This window comes from Lonchura striata, chromosome 8, assembly GCF_050655825.1.
Source record: "Lonchura striata isolate lonStrDom1 chromosome 8, ASM5065582v1, whole genome shotgun sequence".
Lineage (NCBI taxonomy): Eukaryota > Metazoa > Chordata > Aves > Passeriformes > Estrildidae > Lonchura > Lonchura striata.
Genome location: NC_140710.1, coordinates 32,520,744 through 32,543,337, shown reverse-complemented (window position 1 = coordinate 32,543,337; position 22,594 = coordinate 32,520,744). Strand labels below are relative to the sequence as shown.

The following is a 22,594-nucleotide window of genomic DNA, read 5'->3' as shown; positions in this document are numbered from 1 at the left end:
TCTCTTTCGACCGCCACTTTGCTCTCGGGGGTTCCTTGCCACTGTCCCCCGCCCCTCCCAGGCCCCCCGGGACCCTCCAGCTAGCTGTCCCCTCCGGGGCCGGGGTTTTCTGCGGTCCTGCTGCCCTGGGCTTACCAGGCAGCGTCTGGGTTAGCACGGTCTGAGCTGCGGCGTTACCTCAGTCGCCGCTAGGATTCGAGATAAAGAGACCAAGAGAGACCAATGGTATGCTTGTCCAGATAGATTGTATTGCCTGAAGCGTTGCAGGGACCAAAGGCCCTGGGCTATTGCCCAGATACAGTTTTATACAGCAAAATTAAGAGATAAGGTCTTAAACAATAGAGACAGTGTTCAGCTAAGGCACATCAGAACCACCCCAGGGGCCAGGTCCAATAGGAACTGCTCAGGGGTGGGGAGAAGGGGGTCCACAGAGGAATGCTGAAGCGGGACTTTCCCGAAACAGTGGAGCATACATAAATGTATCTTTTACCTCAGTTTACCTTTCCCAAGGCCTTTCTAATACAATGGGGCATACATGAATGTATCCTTTTCCTCAGTTTACCATTCCCAAGGCCTTTCTAAAACCTTCCTCCATGCTACCATGCCAGCATGATAGCAACAGGGTCTCTATTCCCCAGCCAGCACATTTGTTACCCGAACAATGCTTCAGCAGGAGGGAAACTCACATGCCAGGAGCTCTTAGGTTTGGGAGCATCTACCCTGAGTATTTCAGGTATCAAAACCTTGGAGAGAAAAAGAGAAAATTGTCTTGCTACCTGAATGCTTCTTGTAAGAGTAGCACCTGTAGTATGAAGTGTTGAAGGGTAAGTGTCTTTCCTTCTGGAGTTCCTGAGAGCAGGTGGTGTTCATTTTACCTGGAAGATGATCAGATACCAGCCAAATTTCTCATTTTAAGTTTGATAATTAGATCTCGGCTGTAAAAGAACAAGTTGTATTTTCTGTTTCAGAGTCGTATTCTGGAGATATTACAAAGTGCTACCCGTGTCACCAGAGCTGACAGAGGATCACAGCCTCCTCACGTGGGTCCTGCACAGCTTAGAGAAAAGGTAACCAGAGGAGTACAGGAGAAATGGGAACAATTTTCCTGTCCACAGTAGAAGAATTCTGTGGCTGAGGATGAAAGCAAGGGTGACAGACATGGACACGGGGGCACCAAGGGCTGCCCTGGCAGAACTTGATGAATTCTGAGGCCTCCCTTGTGTTTTTGAAAACAGAATCAAGATGTTTTCAGGTTGCGGTAGATGGGATGATGATGGGGGGACTTTGTGATTTGGAAATCACTTCCTTGAAAAAGCAAAATGACACCTTGTGCTGGTGTCTTTACCTTTTAAATTTCAAGCACCCTCCGTTCCCATCCTGTCGCAGGACCAGCTTCACAGGAAGTGGCACAGTAATGGATTTGAGCTGTCTAGAACATTATTTCTCCTCCCCTTGCCTCTTCCTCACAAAAAATCTCTTCTGCTAACAAAGAGTGCCCTGACAGGTTCAGGCAAGTGTTGCTGTTGAGGCAAGACAGGAATGAGAAGACTGACTCAGAAAGCTGCTGAGAGTAAAACTCCGTCTTATTAAAAATTTTATACAGAGCTCTGTGAGGACCAATTTCATTGGTCCTAAAGTGGAAACAACCATGGGTGCAGAGTGCTTGATGCACAGTGATAGAACTTAATTATAAACAATGTAAACAACAAGAGAGATAAATAATTATTTACATTCTTCTCCAACTCTTTCCCAGGCTTCTGCCTGGCTAGAAGCTCTCAGTTTCTCTTTTTGACTGAATCTGAGACCCATACCTAGGGTCCTTCCTTCCTTTCTTCCTGGAGTCCATCCTTCCTTATTTGAGTCCTTCCTTCCTTCCTGGAGTCTTTCCTGGAGTGCTTCTTTCCTTCCTAGAGTCCTTCTTTCCTGGCATCCTTCCTTCCTTCCTTCCTTCCTGGAGTCCTTCCTTCCTTCCTTCCTGGAATCCTTCCTGGAATCCTTCTTGGAATCCTTCCTTCCTTCCTTCCTGCAGTCCTTCCTTGCTTCCTGGAGTCCTTCCTTCCTTCCTCTTGCCCTGGTTTAGTTTTTCTCTGTAAAGAGCTTTTTTATCTGGTCTTTTATTAAAACTTTTTTGTTTCCAACACTGTCACAAGAGCCATCCTACTACTTTATGCCACCTAAGGTATCTGAGCTATCAAGGGTATGATGTTTGTCTATGAGAGCCTATAAGACCTAGCTCAAATAGATAAAAAAATCTTTATTTTTTATTTCTCTTGTCATTACTTTCATGACCTTTTTTCTTTTGGAGTATGGCCAAGCAAAATGCATCAATTTTATGAGTTCCCAGTAGGAAGAGGCTGAAGAAAAACAGTTGAGTAATATTTATAGGTGCAAAGACTACTTCAAAATTACAGAATATTAGACTAATCTGCTTTGCATGAAGGACTAATTAATTAATCCAGTCCTACCGTATGCTTTTGTATTTTTATTTCTTAGAGGGTGAAACATGCTCTAACAGATTTTTAAACTTGAGAACCTCATTTCTTGGATGCCATGTAGAACTGGGCATGTCAGGAGCCTGGGTGGATGAGCTTGCTGCAGAGAAGGACTTTTCCTTTCCCCTCATCCAGATGGGGGAGCACCAGGTCTGGATATTCTCCTGCAGTGGAGCCACTTCTGCTTTGAAAGTGCCTTCAGAACAGGTTCACCAGTAAATATTTTGTCCTAGACTATGAGAAAACAGAGCTGATAGAAAAAGATCCTCTCTAGCTGTTTGCTTTTGATGTTTTTAGGCTGTACCTGCATGTTCTAAGCTGGCTACACTGCAACTGTAATTTATTGTGGTTAATTGGAGTGAAAATGCAGAAACTGGAGCCAGCAGAAATTGCTGTAGAAGGCGCTTTGCTAGCAGTTTGCTTGTAGAAGCTACTTTGCTAGGGTGGACAGTGTTTCTGGGTTTTTATTGTGCTGTTATTTTATGCCTTTATCTAGATGAAGGTACATATGCCCCTCCTGTTATTCTACTCCCAATTCCTGTGGAAAAATGAGGGGATTTTTGCTTTCTTCCTTGGAGAATCTCTTAAGCATGAGGATGTTACAGAGGAAGTGAGCACCGTCACTTCTGTCTTCCTTTGCACATCTTTAGAAGAAAAGTGTTATTCCTGTTCTTGTTTGGAGTGGAAATTGTGGGGTCATGCTCTGGACTCTGCACTCAGTGTCACCCTTTGTGGTACTACAGTGGGAGTTGGATAGATGACTAGTAGGAGTTTCCATCTTTATGTGTTTTGTACACTAAGTTCCCCCTCAGTGTTGTAGGAGTGAACATTTCACTGGAGTTTAGAAGCACCTAACTAAAAGATACAGACCTAAGTTCTTAGATTCTTTAATGGAGTTGGATGCCATGAGTTTCTCTGAAAATAATTGCCTTCAGTCATTTTGGGTGTCTTCCTTGGCGGCACATATTTTACATGATGTGCTGCATTTGGACCTGTATCTCTGCAATGACAGCAGTGGGGAGAATCACCACACAGAGCAGAACTGCATCTGGGTGAGGCCAGGACTGCACTCAACTGCTGTTCTGTACCTGCTTGATATTCTCATGCCCAGACTCCACAAAGCGCTGCTGTAGCATGTGGGATTTGCCTGTTCTAGGCTACAAGAGGCTGAGTGCTGTTTATAATTACTTTCTAATTTACAGAGCATAACATGGTTTGGCTTTAAGCATAAAGAGAAGAAAAAGGAGTTTTTAAACTGCAATTGGAGCAAATTGTAATAAGGAAGTTGAGTTGCTGGCAGTAGTCCTTCTGGTGTAGAGAAGTCTTATGTGCAGTGATTTAAAAAGTACATTAAATTAATCACAAGCTCCTAGAAGTAAATATTAACTCAATTAGACTGAAATCACCCTTATATTTTATTTTTTGGAAATTCATTAAATAAGGGTGTTTTGTGTTCAATTGATGTTTGCATCAATTGTCTTACGATGCATTTTGCTTGCATCTTATCCTTTCTACAAGTCCTTGACACCTACAAATTATTAAAGAGAGAAGTTATGCCTATAGTTAAAACACTGTCTAAATCCTTAACAGAACTGGAAAAAATCACCCTGGTAGCAGCATCCCATTTTTGATTCAAGACCTGCAACTAATTGCTTTCTAGGTTTTTTTGGTGTTTTTAATGCAATTTTCTCTTTTTTAATCTTTGTTTTGTTGGTTATTTATTACTTTCATGAGCAGATGTTGTATTTTATGTTCTTAAATAATTATGTCAGTGTATTTACATAGATAAAAAAATCTGGCCTATAATTGTCAATATCACTGTCTTGGTAAGTACTTTGATAAAATAATTTTTTTTCTCATCAACCTTTAATTTGTATTTAAGATACATAAATATTGATATGATTTTGATATGTTATCACTTATGAAAGGTTCTCCTCCCACCAAAAAAAAAAAAAAAACAGAAAGAAAGAAAAGGAAAAAACTCTTGTGGCAAGATAAAGTATCTGCTGTCATAGAAAAGCAAAATTGCTGCCAGTCACTGCATTGTTTCTCAACATCCATTCTGGGTTTGAATGCCTGTACGTCCAACAAACACCAAAAACTTTCATTATTCCACAGCTGTGTTGAACAGAAAAATGTCTTTGAGTGACATTTCAAGTGCAATAATCCTATTTGCATTCGTATTCATAACTCACAAGGTGTTTCACTTTTTTTTTGTCCAACATAACATTCCTTTTGCAAAGTTTAGCTTTGGATATGTAGAAATACAAGGGTTTCAAATGCCATTCACAGATGTCAAACTAACATCTACCCTAGAGCTCTCGAGGACTTGGAAGTGGAGCTTAGCTGTGAGTGCTTGAGTTATAGTTGCTGTTGCTGAAGTGGAGGGTTTAGCTCACTCAATCCTTAGTGCATCTGCCAAAAATCTCTTATGACAACTTCCAATTTTTATTTCATTTCAGAAGGAAAAAAATTACCTGAGTTATGAACTTGTGATACATTTTAATTTGGAGTTAGCAGTTAGCCACTTTCCTGAAAAGACTGGAAAATTCTATTTTGTAAAGTTTAATTTGAATAGGTACATTCAGAAGGAGTCTTTTCTTGCTGATAGTGCAGTGGAGCCTCTGAAAGGCTCCAGTTAAGGCCTAATAGACATGGCACAAAAAATGTGGAATAAATTTAGCAAAAGATATTAACAGCATGGAAAAATCTCAGATAGCACCAGTGAGTGTATCCCCTCTGCACTCAGTGATGTGAAATCAGTCTGCAGCAGCACTAGTTCCCATGTGTTTATGTAATATTGGCAATAAAATCTAATTAAGCTCCTGAAAGCAAAATTTTACCTTTTGTTATTAATTTTTGTTTTCTCCCATTGCCATTTTTGGGTCAACAAATTCAGACAGAACAAGAGTAGACGCAGTATGAATATTAACATTGCATATTACTATTGAAATGTATATGTGAAATATAGGAGTGGGAATATTCCTACTGTGTATGTAGGTGTGAGTAATTTTTTTAAAATTTTAAATTTTTTTTAAACTGCTTTTGTCTGTGTTATGTGTAATAAATATAATTCGCGCCATTCCTCGTATGAAATATGTAATATTGGATATTTGTTAAATCATGCCCGTCGTATTAGTTCTCCCCCCCCTTTACAGGCGAGACTGGATGTATATTAGAAACTGATTTACAAGTAAAAGGATGTGGCTTGGCCAGGAGATGGGCCATGTCTGGGCTCCAGGTGTTAATCATTACGATCATCAGTGCTGATTGTCCAAGATGGATATCATGGAAATCCTCAGACAGATCCATGTGAATGCAGCCTTCCCGTAAACTCTCATCAAGAATTCAACTACTCCGGACATTGAATTATTTCTCCTCATCACCAAAAAAAAGAAAATCTTATTAACCTATAGACTCTGAATAGAAGAAAAGACTAACTGCTCAAATCTTGGCCTCAGGCGGAATTTTCCCTATAAAAACCGCTTGTGCCAGGATAGAGGTGTGTGGTCATAGGAGAAAGCCTCTGCTGAGGCTGACCTCTTTGTTGCACACCCAGGGTCGACCCCGGGCTCGGCTCTGTCATTTCCGTGTGGCTGACTAGATAGAATTTGACCGCAAATAAAATGATTTTTATTTTTTAATCTGGCTGAATAAATTCTCATTTATAACATCTGTTACATGTGCTTGCATGTAAACATTAATTTGTGAAAATCAAACCTCAGGTGCATAAAGACAACACAAAGCTGCAAAGGGGTGCTCCCTCCTCTCTTTCTGATCTTAAATTTGATCTTAAAAAAATCCTCAAAGTTAAAATTCAACTTTTTAAATTATTGTATCACGAAGAAGAAATAAACAGAAGAGCAAGTGATCTGCCTCTTTCTTTCATCCCGAACTTTGTCTAAAAACCTGAAGGTGCTTCTCACAGTATTGTCAAGTTACCCTGCTTCAAAGGGATGCCTAAGATTTATAGTATTGGTTCCCTGGAAACTCAGGCTGAGTCTCTTTTTTTTTAAAAGCCTTCATTTGGTTACTTTAGATATACCTCCCATTCTGTTACAACTTGATTACTTTTGATAAGTACTGCTAGAACAGAACCTCAAAAGCAGTCATTGTCCTACTCATCTTCTGAGTTGTTGTCAGAAACTGCATTTAATCTAAATATCCACTGCCCACTGTTCCAGAGCTATCCATAACAGGACATGTTTTTCCAGTACTTTATCTTAAAAGGGAATGTTTTCTATTAAATCCCTTGCATGAGACTCACAGCACTATGACCTGAAGCAAATATTTGTTTTCTGTTTTGTAATATGGGCTGGGTCATGGGAGAAAGCGAACCCCAGCAAAGAGAGACCTGCGTGTCTTGAAAAAGTAACTGTAACATATATTTATCTTTGTCCTACTGTCAGGATGTAAACCTATCTAAATAGAACCTGCACAGATTCTGAGGTAGATGCATTAATTACTTACAATGTGGGTATTGGAACTTTTGTCCCCTGGTCCAAAATTTACTGAATTTCACAGCATTGAGTAAATTGGCTGAATTCAATATGTAGAGCATATTTTTGCGCATGAGGGAAGGAAATATTTTCAGGAATTGCTACCTTTTCCTTTCTGCAGTATTGCATCCAGGGCATCTCTGGAAAATACAGACGTTGCTGTTGGCAGAAATGCTGTCACAGAAATGTGACTGCTGAGCAGCAAACCAAAGGGAGAACAAGTCCGGGCATAAATAATAACAGCCCTGACTCTGCAGGGGCTGGAGCTGAGCAGGGTTTTGTCCTTGGCTGCAGTTTCAGACCTTTCCTTGGTGCCTCAGACACTCAGTGTTTGAAACAGTGACCTGCAGGTTGGCTTTGGCAGCCAAGGCACTCCATGGCCCTGCTGCCATTCCGGAGGAGAGCAGCTTCCCAGCTTTCTTGGCCAATCTGAGCAGCTCTGCAGCTCTCTCCCTCCTGCTTTCTGGCACAGCTCCGTGCTGGCCGGGGCTGGGGGAAGGGGACGGGGGTGTGGGGGCGTCTGCATCTATCTCCAGGCTTCTCTGGGGAAATGGCCCAGCTAATTTTAGAAGCAAAAAACAGTCAAAAGGGGCCCATTTCAAATGCAGCCAGAGTACCTCCCCTCTAATCAGCGCTGAAATCTGATTGATACTAGAGCCTTTCTTTAGCAGAATGTTTATTGCTCTTGAAGGGGGTGGGGAGAAAAACAACACAAGAGACCTTTTACAAGGCACGAATAAGTGAACAGCAGCTCTTTAAATATGAACCTGTGGGAACTGGCAGATACAATATATCACGGGGACAGAAAGGCCAGATGACAACTTTCTGAGTACATGGCATAAAATCAGATGGGGAGAAAATAAACTGGTACTTTTTGGCTGACACAACCTGAGGAAAATTACTGGCTGTTGTGCAGCTCTTGCTGGTTGTTTCAGGCATATCATGTTCTGTAGTGATTAAAATACAACTGGTGACCGCAGGAACCCAAATGCCCTTCTGAATTGTGTGCAAAGTGTGACAGTGTTTCCTTCAACGCAGGTAGTTTTCAGAATATGCTTCAGCAATGGCTTTTTATTGCATTTGATTCCTGTATTGTTGTACTGAATGAAAGCACAGGAAGTGCAAAATCTTGTGGCAATATTCTGTTTATAAGGGGAAAGGTCACCTGTTGTCAGGGTCTGTGGTTGCTGTATGGATTCACACCGTGCCAGGGAGGTAGGGAAGACAAAATCGAAAGTATGAACATTTCTCAATCTTTCTTCTAAACTCTGCAGCACAAATTGAATGTTTTTCTCTGATTGAAATATCTGCCACAAACCTAGTGCCGTTCTAGAACATTTTGTTACAGCTGATTGTGCCTCAAATCTCATCTTCAGGACATTTTGGGAAGAATTCTTTACTCTCTTTAATCTGGACTAACATGACTGCTGGTGAGTGATTTCTTGCATGATTTAAATTCTCAGAGCACAGCTGATGAGAGCATTAGCAGTCATGTAGTATACAACTTGTTACAACTGTCTGCTCTAGTGGGTTTTACCAAGCTCTCACCACAAATTCTAGTGGGAACAGATGAGTCTGCTAAAGGCTTTTGATAAATACCACTAAGAACATTTTTTGAGAATTGTAGGACCTTTTTGAGGATGTATGTAGAGATCTAATGTGAGGCATGGAAGTGAGAGCCCTAAGGCAAGGAAACTGCTCCATTGTTTTTGCTCATAAAATTGTTTTAGGGCTTAAGTCACTTCTGAGCCAAAAACAATAAGATATTAGACCTCAGCAGAGCTATTTTGAGAAATTGGAATACTTAATAGTAACCACATATTTGGCCATGATATGAGTGTGGCCCCAATTCAAAGAAATCGTAAATACTGCCGTTTGTCCAAATTATTGTTCTCTTGCTATGTCTAAACTTCAAAGAAAAATAGTTTCTTAATAATTTGAATGCTGCTATAAATAATTTTTCTCTTTATTGCATACTGAGGAAAGAATAGCATTCAATGAGTCATACTTATTTTGGGGTCTGTGGACAAAACTCTCAAGGCTTTATGATCTTCCATAATGTGCAAAAGCTTTAAGGTTCAACAGTCTTGCTTCTTCCAGCAATAAATTACAGGCAGATTCTTAAAATACTTCAACATGAGTAACTTAACTTGCTTTAAGGAACACCTTGCTACTAAGTTGCTCTCAGATTCAAATGGATGAAAGAAAAACCTCCTTCATGTAGGTAAGGTGAGGGAAAATCTTTGTCCAGACATTTCTTGTGTGTGATTGGTGCTATTATTCAATAAGGTGGAGATAATGCGTTCACTGAATGCTGTAATGCAAAACTGCCAGGATTGGTTTGAGAGTTTTTAATTATTTACTTAAAATTAAACCTACTAAAGAGAAGTGACACTTGGCCATCATTTATTGCAAGTGACACAAATTTTGTTCTATTACAGCTCTAGTCCTGTTGAATTGCATGGTAGCAGAGAGAAAAATTTGACTTTCCTTATTATAATTTACAGCTTTGAGCCAAATGCCAGATAAGCTGCTTCAATACCATTTTGATCATTTTGATAATGTGGAAACTCCATTGGGATTGTATCTTTTGTAAAATTACAAACCCAAAGCCTGAAAAGACAGTGATTTTGAGGTGTGCAGTTTCTTGCCTAAAGAATTATCTTTTGCAAATAAGTACCTTTGAGTGGCCTGGGGCAGCAGAGCTGCAGTTTTTGCTGTCCTGAGTAAATGTCAAGAGGTCTGAAGTTCAGTGGATGCATCTTGATGTTTTACTAGGCCTGGCTTAGCTGGAAGGTTTATGGCAGTATTGTTCATTTTGTCAGAATAAGAGCTGAAATAATAAGCCCACCTCTGTGACTGAGTGCAGCTTCATCTTCAGTACCCATCTGATAGGAGAGAGAAGCAATCAGAGCCACAGTAAGGATGGGATCACCAGGAAGCTACTGAATAAGGTTCTTTGGAGAAATTTCCTGTGTCTTCAAATACCTCATCCAGAAATCTCTCTCCATTTTGCAGTGGCTTTGAGGGAAGCATATGATGCACTGAAAAACACTGAATAATCCTCTGACTGACCAGATCTATTCCATAACATTGTCAAAGAGCTCAGTAAATACATATGGAAATAATTTCTATTTGTGTGCAAATGCAAATATAACTGACCTTTTAATACACTTCTGCAGTCACATTTGTGAACTTTGAGTCCTGAGAGATTGCGTTCAGGTTTCCTCAAAAGCTATGCCCAAACTTAGAAGATGAAATGAAATTCTGAAGTTTAACTTTTTTTTTTCCACCCTTTCGAGGATGAGGTTCTCTTGAAAAGCCTTGGTTTGTTGATTTATCCTCAGCTTTGGAGCAAATGTTTCTTAACCCCACTATACTTCCAATTTCTGCTTTGTTAAAATGTAACAGTCACTCCTTTCAGTCTGGAGATTAGAGAGAATGATGCTATGTTACTGAAGAATGTATTTTGAATTTGTCTTTCATTAGACTTTTACAGGTGAAAGTACTATAAAGCTAGTAAGTGGTCCTATATGATGCACTCAGTAAGGAAGTGCAAGATTTAAGACTTCTAGGTGAGAGCACTGAGATGAGGGATTTTGCTTCCAACATTTCAGGAACTATTTAAACACAATGAACACTGTGAATATGGATTGCTGCAAAGGAACTGTGGTATTTCAGAAACTCCATGCCTGCAAGAGGAGCAGCTTTTGCACCCTTTTCCCTCTATGCTTTTGCAGAATTTGCAATAGTTTTTATAGGACTTCATGAAGACTACTCACGCTGAATTCTTTTTACTGTCTCTAAGTATGATTTTACCCTACATGCTAGACAAATGTCAGATGAACTGTGGAGAAATATTTGATTACATGGGAAATCTGCTCTTAGGGCTAGTGGGTTTTTTTGTTTAACTGCACTGTTAGGTCCATGAAAGTGCAAGATAGTCAAGCACAGACCTCTTCATTGTACAGCTTGTTTACAAATAGTGAGTGGCTGATTCCGTGGGATCTCACCTAACACAAAACTGTCCATAATTATAGGAGGGGTTCAGTGTCTCATAGGCTACTAAAAGCATTTTCTTGCAAAGTATCAGGATTTTCCACCATCAATAAATCTAAAGCTTTTTATTGTTTTGGGGTAAGACATACTGGCAGCAACTAAAACCAGTGCTAGAACAGTAAACAAAAGTTGATTTTGTCCATTTTTCACAGGCATTCATCCAAACCAAATAATTTCAGGTTCAGGCTAGTAGGAGTAGAGAATACAGAGACAGAGATGCTACTTAAGGAAAAGATGAATTAATGAGTAAGTAATTTTTCTGTATCTGTCCTTCTCTAAGAGACACACTCATATCTGTAAAAACTCAGATTAACCTCAGTAGAAGACAAATACACATATTAACATGCCTTGAGCAACCAACGCAATCCTTGTGATCCATAAAAAGAAAATAAGGATTTTAAAATAATTACCTATTAAATTATTGTAAATATTATTTGAATATAAAATATATACAGTGGTGGGACATGTTCGAATCATGAATTGCCAAATTTAAATATAGTAAATGTTAGATGTCAATATAATCTCCTAAATAAGTCTGAAGGACTAGTGATGATCTCTTGGCCAAATTTTTCTTCTACATTGTAGGACATTTATCAATTAACTAATTTATTATTGGTCAGTGGTTATTTTAAGGGCTGCTGAGACCATCTGCTCTGCTGATGTAGAAGAGCTTTAACACTTTGGAAGTTTTGATTTCAGAAGTGAATACTGTGGGTTCTCCTAGAGATATACTAAAACCTGTATATATTTCTGGGGGGAAAAAATAGGGACCATTTGCTTTTCACTGAAACTAGCATAAGTGTCATGGGTTTGTACAGAATACAGTTTTTTCTTTCTTTTGGTGGCAAAATGAACCAGCTGATAAAGAAAGTTGAGAAAAAAAACTACCTCTATAGTTTTCATATTTCATATTATTTACATGAAAACCAGCAGGAAAGTTTTTCCTGTAGCAGAGCAGAAGGGATTGTATTACAAAATCTTTTGTCAGAACATTGTTTCTGACTGAAATTTTTATGATGAGGTCAAATAGAGCTTTCAGCTGGCTGAGGTATTTTTGTTTCTTGCCTCAGGAAAACAGAGGGAGAAGGGGATGCAAGAGAGAACTAAGACAAAAATTTTGAAATATATTTTAAGAGCTCAGTCATAGAAATCAAGTGCATCTTGTCCTGGTCTTTCAATTTGAAGATGAGGATAAAATATGGAATCACCAGGGTCAGAACAGAGCAAGGGCAAAGGAAGCCCAACCCATTGTCAGCAACTAAGTTTCCAAATACAGAATAGTTTAATTGTCTGTCCTTGTTAGGCCGGTTCTCAAGATTTAAAAATAGCCAAGATTACTCTTTAATCAACACCTGCAAAGTATGATGTGGCAGTGACCTGTGCTGAACATCCTACATGTCTGTGCTGTTTGGGTGGTCACAGATTTATGAGTCTTCCTGAATGTCTCCTGGATAGCTGGGAGGAAGGCCACTGTTCTTTTAGGCACATAAATAAATGCCAGTTGTGGTAGTGGCAAAGCTGAAACTTGGATGGTGCCCTTTACCTCCTCTCTCCCCTCATGTCTAAAATACAGGGAAATACCACAGTATAGTCACCTGGTTTTATTAAAATATTTCAAATTTAAGTTTACCAAACTCTGAGATTTAGACAAAGCTGGTCTAGAAGGTGCCATCCTCCACCGCTTTTGGGGGAAATCTGCCCAGTGATTCACAAAGTATATTTATGAGTTGCTAGTTGATCCAAAAGAATTATGCCTACCTCTTTAGCTTACTGTATGCACATATGTGATAATGTTTCAGTGCTCCTCCTATTTATACTCCCCTTAATCTTTTTTATGTAATGAAATGAATTGTTGTTTCTCTAAGTGTTTAAAAATAAAGAAATAATTTCTTACTTACAGGTGATAGTGTAATTAGGCAAAACTTAATCAAATGTCTATCTGCATCATTCCATTAGTTTGATGTCTTAAGTTTAAGCTTTCATATTTTCCAGATTCTGTACTGCATTAGTTTATAACTCTGAACTTCATATAAAGTGAGAGCAAGTTCTCTCTGCAGCTTAGTTAGACAAAATAATCCTTTTCCAGCCCCAGAACCAGGGACACCATTGCAGCTTCCAGCTCAAATAGTGCAAACAAGAGAGAATTGAGGAGAGCAGACTGGGAGGATGGGACTGCATAACCTGGAGCTGGAATTGGACAATCAACCCCAGCATGGAAATGGACCAAAACTTATAAAAATGTGAAAATTCATGACTTGTTGTTGATCTTGGGTGTAGCCTCAGCCTGGCTCTTGTATTGCCCAAGGTGTATCCTTTGAAGCCTTTTAAAAAAATACCTACTTCATTCCTTTAACACTGTCTAGCCTCTGTTCTAGGTAGCCTCTCAAGGCATCAGTTTCAGTGGAAAAATCTCATTAGAACTTGTACCTGAACTGAAACTCTGCTGATTGAAAGCAACTGATAACCCATTAAAAATAGATATGCCATTATATATGTTTATAATGTTCTCTGAAATGGACTAAGAAATTAAATGAGAAAGTGTCTGGAGGTAGGAAAATATTTCATTATCTCTGCATATTTTAATGTCATCTTCAAAAATTACTCTGAAGGAAGAATGACTGGTTTTGGAAACAGAGAATGTAGTGAAATATCCATGAAAGGTCTGAAAACTGGATGATTACAGTGACTGCTATAAATAGGCTTCCATAAGGTAAATAAAGGGTTTCTGTGAAATGTCCAGGTGCTGATTTGGGCAAGTCATTAAATGTGTTGGGAGATGGGATTGCATGAGTTTGAGCTACTGGAATACCTAAGAATTCTTAAGCCACAAGAAGTATTACAGTATGGTCCTTATTTTGACTACCATTGCCCCTCCTGCATCTCTTCTTTCTCATCCCCTCTTGTTTGTAAGTTCTCTTTGTGCATTGCAGAGTCATAGATATGTCTGCATCCTATTGTACCTTTATGCTTGATTAAAGCAAATGATATCAGACAGGCAGTTAGAAGAATGCTTTTATAATCTGGTAAAATATCCTCAGGAAGAGACAAAGTATCTCTGTGAAATGACTCTGCTTCTAAAAAAAGAGAACAACTTATTAGACCCAAATGGTTCTTCTCAAAGATGAGCTGTCATGGAGCTCATCCATCATTTCCATCAACATCATGGCAACAGGAGTTGTGGAAAGGAATGCTCAATTACAAATTTTCTGATCTTGCCCTGTGGCTTTATGACAGTAACCCTGCTATTAGTTAAGGTTTTTCTTCAGCTCTGGTCTTTCTAACTCTGATGCATAATGAGAGGGACACTTGTAAACATGGATGAGAAAAATAGTAGCGTCCCACTCACATGAGTATTAGTTACTGCACAAGTAACTTTATGGAACTGCTAAGTTTTCTTTTCTCTCCCTCAGTTTGAAAAGTTCTCATATTTCCTGGTCTCTATTGTTTCATACTATTTATAACTTGTAGCTACCCAGATCAGCTCATTGTAGCTTCCTTGCTACTTTAGAAGAATGCTATTGCCACCTTTCTGTCTAAAATTACCCTAGTGTGCCTTATGTTCTCAGTTTCCTCTTATTATTCTCCCTCAGATCATTGTTCTTGATGCTATTTCTAAAAGTAATATATCAATTTTCTGTATCTCTCCCTGTGTTTTGATTATTAAGATTATAAATGCTTTTAAATCATCTGTCATTTATTACCTATATTGCATCTCCTACAACACAATTGCTACCCTGAATTTAAGAGCTGAATCACAAGCCTAATGACTCCAGAACAGCCATCAAATACCTCCATGTTCTTTTTTTATTACTTCATTTCCAAGGTGCTGGTACCATAGGACTACTTTTTTTCCATGAACAGCAAGATGATGGTTTGTATTTACCTCTCTGAAACCACTCAGTGTCTATCAGAGAGACAACTTCTAAAAAGAAGTTGCTGTAACAAAAGAATTAATCTTATTTAATTTGTTTTAGCTCATAAATCTGATATGTACAAAGCTTGATAGTTTCAGGCCCATAATTATGCTACTTCTTTACCATTCAAGCTTCAGAGTCAAATAATTCAAAGACAAAAGTTGACTGCAGTTCACGAGTTCACAAGGTTTAAACTCGTTAAGCTTGTGAAACCAGTGTTGTTTGCCTACACAGAACCCTAAGCCAGCGTAGGTTTCTTCAAGCTGGTAAACTGTTGCATACTTTGATTTAAAAGGGAATAATTTGCACTTTTGCTTGCCTAGAGTCAACTTTGAGTTGGTGAGAGCTCATACAGCTCTGCTGCTGGGGAAGTCTCCTGCCTCAAGGGCAATGCCCTCTCTGCAGTGTATTGTCTTTGACTCCAACTGAGTATCGTGTGTTTCTCTGATTCTGCTGATGTGCTGCAGTTAAACTTCCCTGGAGAAAGGCAGCCGAGGCTTGCCCTTCAGGATTGTCCGGTTCCTTGGGGACGTTGGAGAGGAAACGGGCACATGAGCAACTGAAGGCCCATATGAATCTGGGGATGTAAAGAGAAATGGAGCTATGAAAAAGAAAACTGGGTGAAGGGCATGGACGACAGGAGTGAGGAGAGGTGAACGCTGCTCCCTGTGAGCTTGGCATCCCAAAGTGTCTTCCTGGAAGCAGAGGCTGGCATGCCTACACCCTGTGTATGAAGGGCAGCATGGGCAGTACTGAACTTCAGTGCAGCTAAAGCCCTGCTTAAGGATGTAATCTAAAGATTCAAAATAAAAGCTAACCCAGCCCACATGTTGGAACATGGCTTGATTGATACCACTGGCTTGAGTGGAATTTCACTCCAGTAGAGGCTTACTCCAGTCATGGTCCTATAGTTGGAAAGATAAACATGAATGTATGTTACATCCCAAATGCAAGTTATTCAAAGGAGATAAGGCAAGAAAAAGTAAATATAAGTCATTCAATAGACCGGGATGCCAGCTGACCTCATGTTTTCTCAGCTCACTTCCCTATATTTGCTCTGCTGAAAGGAAAACTTGAGTATTTCTTTGCAATGCTTGTGAATGGATTGGTGTGTTCATCTTTATGCTTGTCTGTCTCAGCTCCTCAAACAAGATAAGGAGTGATTAATGTACCCTGCTGACTATGTGGGCATCCTGAGCAACACTCTGGCTGCTCCCACTGCAGCCCAGCCAGGAATAGGGCCAGAGCAAGATGTATGATGTGCGCAGTGTGTGAAAGGATCTGTGGGAAGCTGAGGATGTTTATCCAGCCATAAAGTGAACAGGTGTGTGTGTGCAACTCCATAGAAAACCCAACATCCTGTTTATCAAAGGAAGTTTCTTGGTTTTTCATGGAACCAGTCATCCTTGCATTTGCATTTTTGGACAAGAGAAATAAGGAGCAAAAGTAAAAATAACTGCAGTATCAGGCTTTCTTCCTGAAAGCTGCTTTGTATGGAGGGTGGTTTAAAGCCTGGGCTCACACAGAGATGTGATTATGTGGCCAGGGTCTGGGTGGGAGCTCTGCTGTCAGTCTCAGATTCAGTCAAAGAGAGAAATGGAGAGTTTCTAACCAGGTAGAAACTGGGAAAGAGTTGGAGAAAGATGTTAATAATCTTTTATCTCCTTGGTGTTCACATTGTTAAGTTCTACCATTGTGTGTTATGCACTCTGCACCAATGATGTGAGTTGTTTTCACTTCGTGACCAATGGAGTTGGCCTAGACAAAGCTCTGTATAAAGGGTGATGCATTTTGAAATAAATGAGAGTTTTCCTCTCAGCAGCCTTCTGAGCAGAGTCTCTTCATTCCTGTACTGCCTCAACAGTGCCACTCTGCTTTATTTCTGAACAAGGGAATAGTTTCCATCTGCTTGGTTGGAGCAGAAATCTTGTCTATTTCTGACAATACTTGGCATAGTGTTGACACTAAAACTACAATTTTCCATAGTTTTCTTGACCCTTGGATAACTTGGTTTATGGGCAAAAATTTACTACCTGCATGCTTCGTATTTAATGGAACTGGCATTCTGCAACAAATTGTCTTTTCTGCTGCATTTTCTTTAGGAGAAGAAGCTGCAAGACAATTACTTGTATGCAGACATCTTCATTCATTCCTAGTGAAGCCTTACTGAGTGACACTGAAGGGATGATGTCCTGACCACTGGAGACAGAGGCTGTAGAGTTTTCAGTGTGTTATCTTCTCATATCACGGCTTTCCAGATCCATAATTCAGATTGAAACCTTTGTCACTTTTAGGCCAGTGAAAGTCATATCAGGATCCCAAGAGCCAAAAAACATTTTTTTCCACCTTGTATATAATGGCAAACAATAAATATTCCAAAATGCCCTACTGGGGCTGTAGCAACAGCAACGCAAAGGCTGTGATGCACATGTAGAGCTTTGCAAATCGTTTTATTCATGGGCTCAAGGGGGCTCAAAGAGGAGATTTTTCCAAAAAGAAGGGGCAGTGGCCTTGCAGAAAGAAAATTTACAGGTTGAAGTTGGTTCAGCCATAGAGCACTTAAATAAAAAAATCCTTTAAGGAAATAAAAAAGCCCAAAGCCAAAATGTCATAATTTCACTAGTTTTAGGCATGTGTTACCATTCCCTATGAGAAGCCTAGTATCTTTTTTGCCAATTTAGTGGTAATAGTAAAATATCTTTAGAGTTTTTACCTACACAATTTTATATATGCTGCAAAGCTATTTGATGAAAATGCAAGCCCTGACATCTTTGAAATGCCTTCTTCTAGAAATACAACCCAATGCCTTTTTAAAGTAACATACTGACAAGGATAATTTATGTATTCTACAGTATAGAAAATACTTCAGGCAGTGCTATTTTTAGCTGTACAACCTTTAAGCATATTTAACTATATAGTAGGAAATTGGATTTTAACAGGTGAATAACTTATTATAGCAAGGCAGATGAGTTACAGATGTGGACAATGTCTGTCCAGGTCTCTGTTTTTTCCTGGCTCTAAATTATTCATCTGGGATGGCCAGAAGCCAGCTATGGGGATTATTGATAAACGTGAGTTAAGAATAGATTAGAACATTTATCTTGTGCAGTATAATGTTTCTCTGTTGACTGTGTTATTTTCCATCTTCCATTAAGCACTGCAAGCCAGACTTTTTTAACCCAATTTTAAAATATTAATGTTCTATATACATAATATTATTATAGCTGCTTGAGTTCCTTGTTTGTAGGGAAAGGGGTGTTCTTTTAAAAGACCTAATGTTGTAAACAAGAAGGCAAACATTCAGCATTTTGTTTAGTCATGGATTTTCTGGAGAAGTAAAACTCTTTTTCCAAAGTCTTGCCAGCTGTCAGAGCTGGGAGACTGAAATGTGCAATATCCTTTCATTTTAGTTGGTGGTGCTAGTGCCATTCTACTGTGACTGTCAAAGTGTTAGCCCAGCTGTAGGTTTGTGTATTTTTTCTTGTTCTCTGTCACTTTTTTCACTATTGCTTTTTATTTTTAATAAAACTAGATTACTGAGGAGATTGAAGTCTTTGTCCTGTACCAAAAGATAAAGAGATGGAGGTACATATGGGGAATTAATTTGAAATGTGATAGTGGAAAAAGCATAATTCCTTCTAAGACACAAAATAAATGAGGTTTGCTCTGTAGCTGCACAACGTATCTCTAATAACTATGAAAAGTAAATGAAGACTGTACAGTGGTGTAAGAAATGTGAAGTGACTCTGTCCCTATGAAGGCTGTAAGAGCATTTTCCTACACTAACATAGTGTTGTGCTGTGTTTGAGATTCATTTGAGGCTAAAAGAGGAAAAAAAAAGAAAAAATAAGTTTCACTAATGAGGAAGCAAAAAGGTATAGAAATAAGAGTCAAAAATATTGAGGTTTATTTTGAAATTGAAGTATTTTAGCCTTCAGTCACATTTCTCATCTATGTTGTGGTGAAGAACGTAAGGAACGGTGTAAGGAAAGAGTGGTCAAAATAGTAATGTTGAATATTTCTGGTGTTCTGAGAAATATGGAAAAAGGACAGCAGGCAATAGCCAGGTGAGTGCTAGAGATTAAAGATTCAGCTCTAAACTCTGAGCTTGACTTTTTGTGTCATCAGGGTTAATTTCTTTAGCATTTTTCCCTGATGTAATGAAGATCATTTTCTGATCTATATTGTCAGAATTATTTTATTTCCATGAATGCTTTTTACAGTCCCAAGATGAAAGTTTCCTGTTGTGTTCTACATTTCCATATGACTTTTACCTGTAAAATAAACTACAATTCAACAACTTTGCTGATAATTTTAGAGAAATATTGTCCTAAACTTCTTTCCTAGCATCCTTCTGGCTCCTGATCTTTCTCCAGCTCTAGATTTCTGAGCTATTGCACATGTTGTGTAACTTGGCCATGTAAGAGTTTGACTTTAGATGAGTGGAAGTTGAGGTACAGGTTGCATATATGAAGGTACTGTTTTTAAAATATCCAACCACTTTATTTTTATTGCTCCTGGCTTTGCATTTGTATGTAACTGGGACAGCTGGAAATACTGAATAGTGGTGGTGCCTCTCACTGAAATGTCATTGCCATTGCAGTCATTGTTTAAATACTAATGACTCCAAGAGAAGGAGGTTTGGTAAGACCAGTAAATGGGGTCTCTGTGGGAAATGGAAGCAGAATGACAAAATGATCAAACGTGCACAACATTTGTAGAGGCCATGCAATAAATTATCGGAGTTAGTGAAGTGTAATCACAGAAACAGAAGAAAGTTGGAAGTAGAAGATTGCTCCAGTGTGGTTTAAAGTTGATACTGTCTCTCAGATTATTTTCTGTTTCCATTTGCTAGCATGCTAACTTATGATACAGAATCATTTCATTGTACACTTGAGGTTTTAAAGATTACTGTTGTCATTCCACTAAGTCTGACTGTTTTTTATATTTCCTTGTTATTCTTCATCTTCCTTGATGGCCAGGATGAAATTTTTGAGGTGTTCAACTTTGTTTACCATCTAGGCATTGCAACAGCCTGCTTTGCTGCCTCTTCCTCATCTCTGCCCTTCCTCTTCCTTCCTATGCCTTTTCCTCTGCTTGCTCTTGGCTGGGCAGTCCTGCCCCATCCTTGAGCAAGTTCTGAGCTGTAACAGGGCTAATTTATCTTTCTAATTAATTATAAAATATAATAAATCTTTTTTTCTGGATCTGGGAAGGGACCTTGATCCCAGCTCAGGTGGTGCAGGCCTGACTGCCAGAGTAGCTCCTGGATGGTCACACAGGGAAGTGTCCTTAACAGGAACTTGTCCAAAACACACCAGTTTGGTGCAACTGTAAGGTTCTGAGAGTCTGTGTTAGGATGAATCAGCCAGAGCAGGGAGAAAGCCCTGTGGGGCACAGTCGAAAGCACTTACCTGGTTAACCTTGGCACTTCTGTCTCTTTTTCCCCTGTATGAAAACTTTTCTCTTCCTGGACTTTGCATTTCCCTGAAAGGTTTCAGTTTCCCTCATGGAAATTATGCAAATGTCACTTTGCACATGTAAAAAATCTGACAATGGCACAAAAAGTACAGGACCAAAATAGGTTTTGCTAAATAAAAAATAATAATAAAAAAAAAGGTCTATGTAGCAATAATTTCCAATTGACATATTTGAATTATTAGGGGATATTTCTGTTTATCAGTCTGCCAAACTCTCTTTTAAAAATAAACTATACATTTTAAAAGGAAATGTATATACAAATTTAGTGACAATGATGAAATAAAGAACCCTGTGATGTGAAAGCAAATTCATTTGCTGCCCCAGATATTTAACAAATGAAGGAGTTTAGTTCATGTTGCAAAACAAACTGGCCTTCTATCAGGGGCCAGGCATGAATCTTTTGCCAAAGGTGAATGGCTTGGAAAACTGAGTGTGTGTGAAAAGTGAAACAGTGGAAACTATTCCACACTTGGAGCACTCCTGGGCTCTGGAAAGCAGCTCTGTAAAAATGTCAGCCTCTGACTGAGTAGGTCTGTTTTCTATATGTGGCAGCAGCCTGAGCCTGTTGCTTGGTTTGTGTCCTGCATGCAGGTGGTGTGCGCACCACAGTCGATGCATTGGTGTTGGGGCTTTTGTTGCTTGGTGCTTCACAGCCAACAGCACATGCAGCAGATGCTGTCCCAGCCCTGGCCTTAAGTAGAAGTCTTGTTTTGCAGACTTTTCTCTGCAGATCTCCTCCTGCTTCACCCTTGCATGTTGTGGTGTGCCTTCATGGTTTACCCCCGAACCCTAGTTCCTCCCCTGAAGGTGTCCTCCCAGGTGTGTCACTTCTCCTTACCCCACCCTCACTCCTGCTAGCACTCTCTGTCACTCCTGGCATTCCAGAAGTGCGTTGAGTGATTGGGCAGATTCAAAAGATGCCCTATACCCCAGGGCAGGGGGGTGGGGGGGGGGGGGGATGGGGTATTGGACAATCCAAGTGTCCCTTGTCCCCTGAGACCTCCTCTCCCGTACCTGGTTGCTGGGCTCCCTATCCCTTCCCACCTACCCCCCCAGTCCCCCAACCAGGTAAAAGAGAGGCGGACCACATGGTCTGGTCCAAGTGTTCTGGTGGAGCTGTGACTAGATTCAGAGGCCTGAGGGCCAGAATAAAAGATCTGGATTAAAACCCTCCAACAAAACCAATTCCTTTCCTTCACTATCACCTTAAAAGCTTCTCCAGCAGAGGGAAACCTGAGGGAGCGGACCCTCTATGAGAGGAAGCTCCATCCCTGGCATTCCTTGACTTGTCTCCATGTGCCCAGCTGAAACATCCACCTAGTCAAAAGTGTCTCTGGGGTGAAACACCACAGTTGCTGCTATGTGGTCCAGCAGCAGGGACCAGACGACCCAAGGCATGTCCCGTTCTCAATATTGGTAACACCAATACTTGCAGGTGTCTGCAATGCTGCTGGTCCTGGCAGAGTCCATTTTAGGGGTGTTCTTGGAAAGCTGGGGCTCTGCAGTACAGACCTAAAGGCTACCCTCTCTTGTGAAGTGTGAGTGTCCCTTTGCCAGAGGGTGCCAGATTTCTCTTATGAGTCACTCAAAAATTCCAGAAGGGGAGCACTTAGGTCTAGCAAAGTGTAATAATGCCACTGAGTCACTATAGCTTTTCCTAATGTTCTGCTAATTGCTTGAGATCCTAAATTCTGACAGAAGCCACTCACAAACATCTACTTGGATGTAAATATGTGTATTACACATTGCTACACTTATACTTCAGTTTTCCATCAGACTTAAAGTTCATACAACAACTCCTGAAGTGCAAAAGACAGGTATAAATGACCTGAAACTGAGTGTCCCTTGTCTGACAGGGGAAGTAAATGTTAGTCTCTGAGGGAACTAGAGCAAGAAACATAAACACGAGCAGAACACTGTGTTCCTTTTTCAGTGCCTTGCCCTAATCTTGACACCTACCAACACAAATAATGTTATCTGGTCAGAATCTCCAGCCAGTAGTAAATCAGCCCTGGCACTATGGAGGCTCTCACTGCTGTACAACAGTATGACCTCCAGTCAGGAAGAGACTTTGTATTTGGGCAGAGATGCTTGTGTTTGGTGAGAAGCATCTTGCACCAGTACCCAGGAGATGCGCATGCAGGTTGGA

General features: G+C 39.9%; 1 long non-coding RNA gene across 2 annotated transcripts in view; it reads left to right on the top strand.

The window, feature by feature from the left end:
* The first annotated feature begins 8,040 nt into the window (after window positions 1–8,040).
* Window positions 8,041–22,594, top strand: part of LOC146766838 (uncharacterized) — a 33,674-nt gene continuing 19,120 nt past the window's right edge. Inside the window, exon 1 of one of the 2 annotated variants that reach the window (XR_014957145.1) lies at window positions 8,041–8,421. This is a non-coding gene — a long non-coding RNA (uncharacterized LOC146766838). Of the gene's footprint in view, window positions 8,422–9,220 lie in introns of those variants that run through there. The other variant, XR_014957144.1, reaches the window with a different exon arrangement.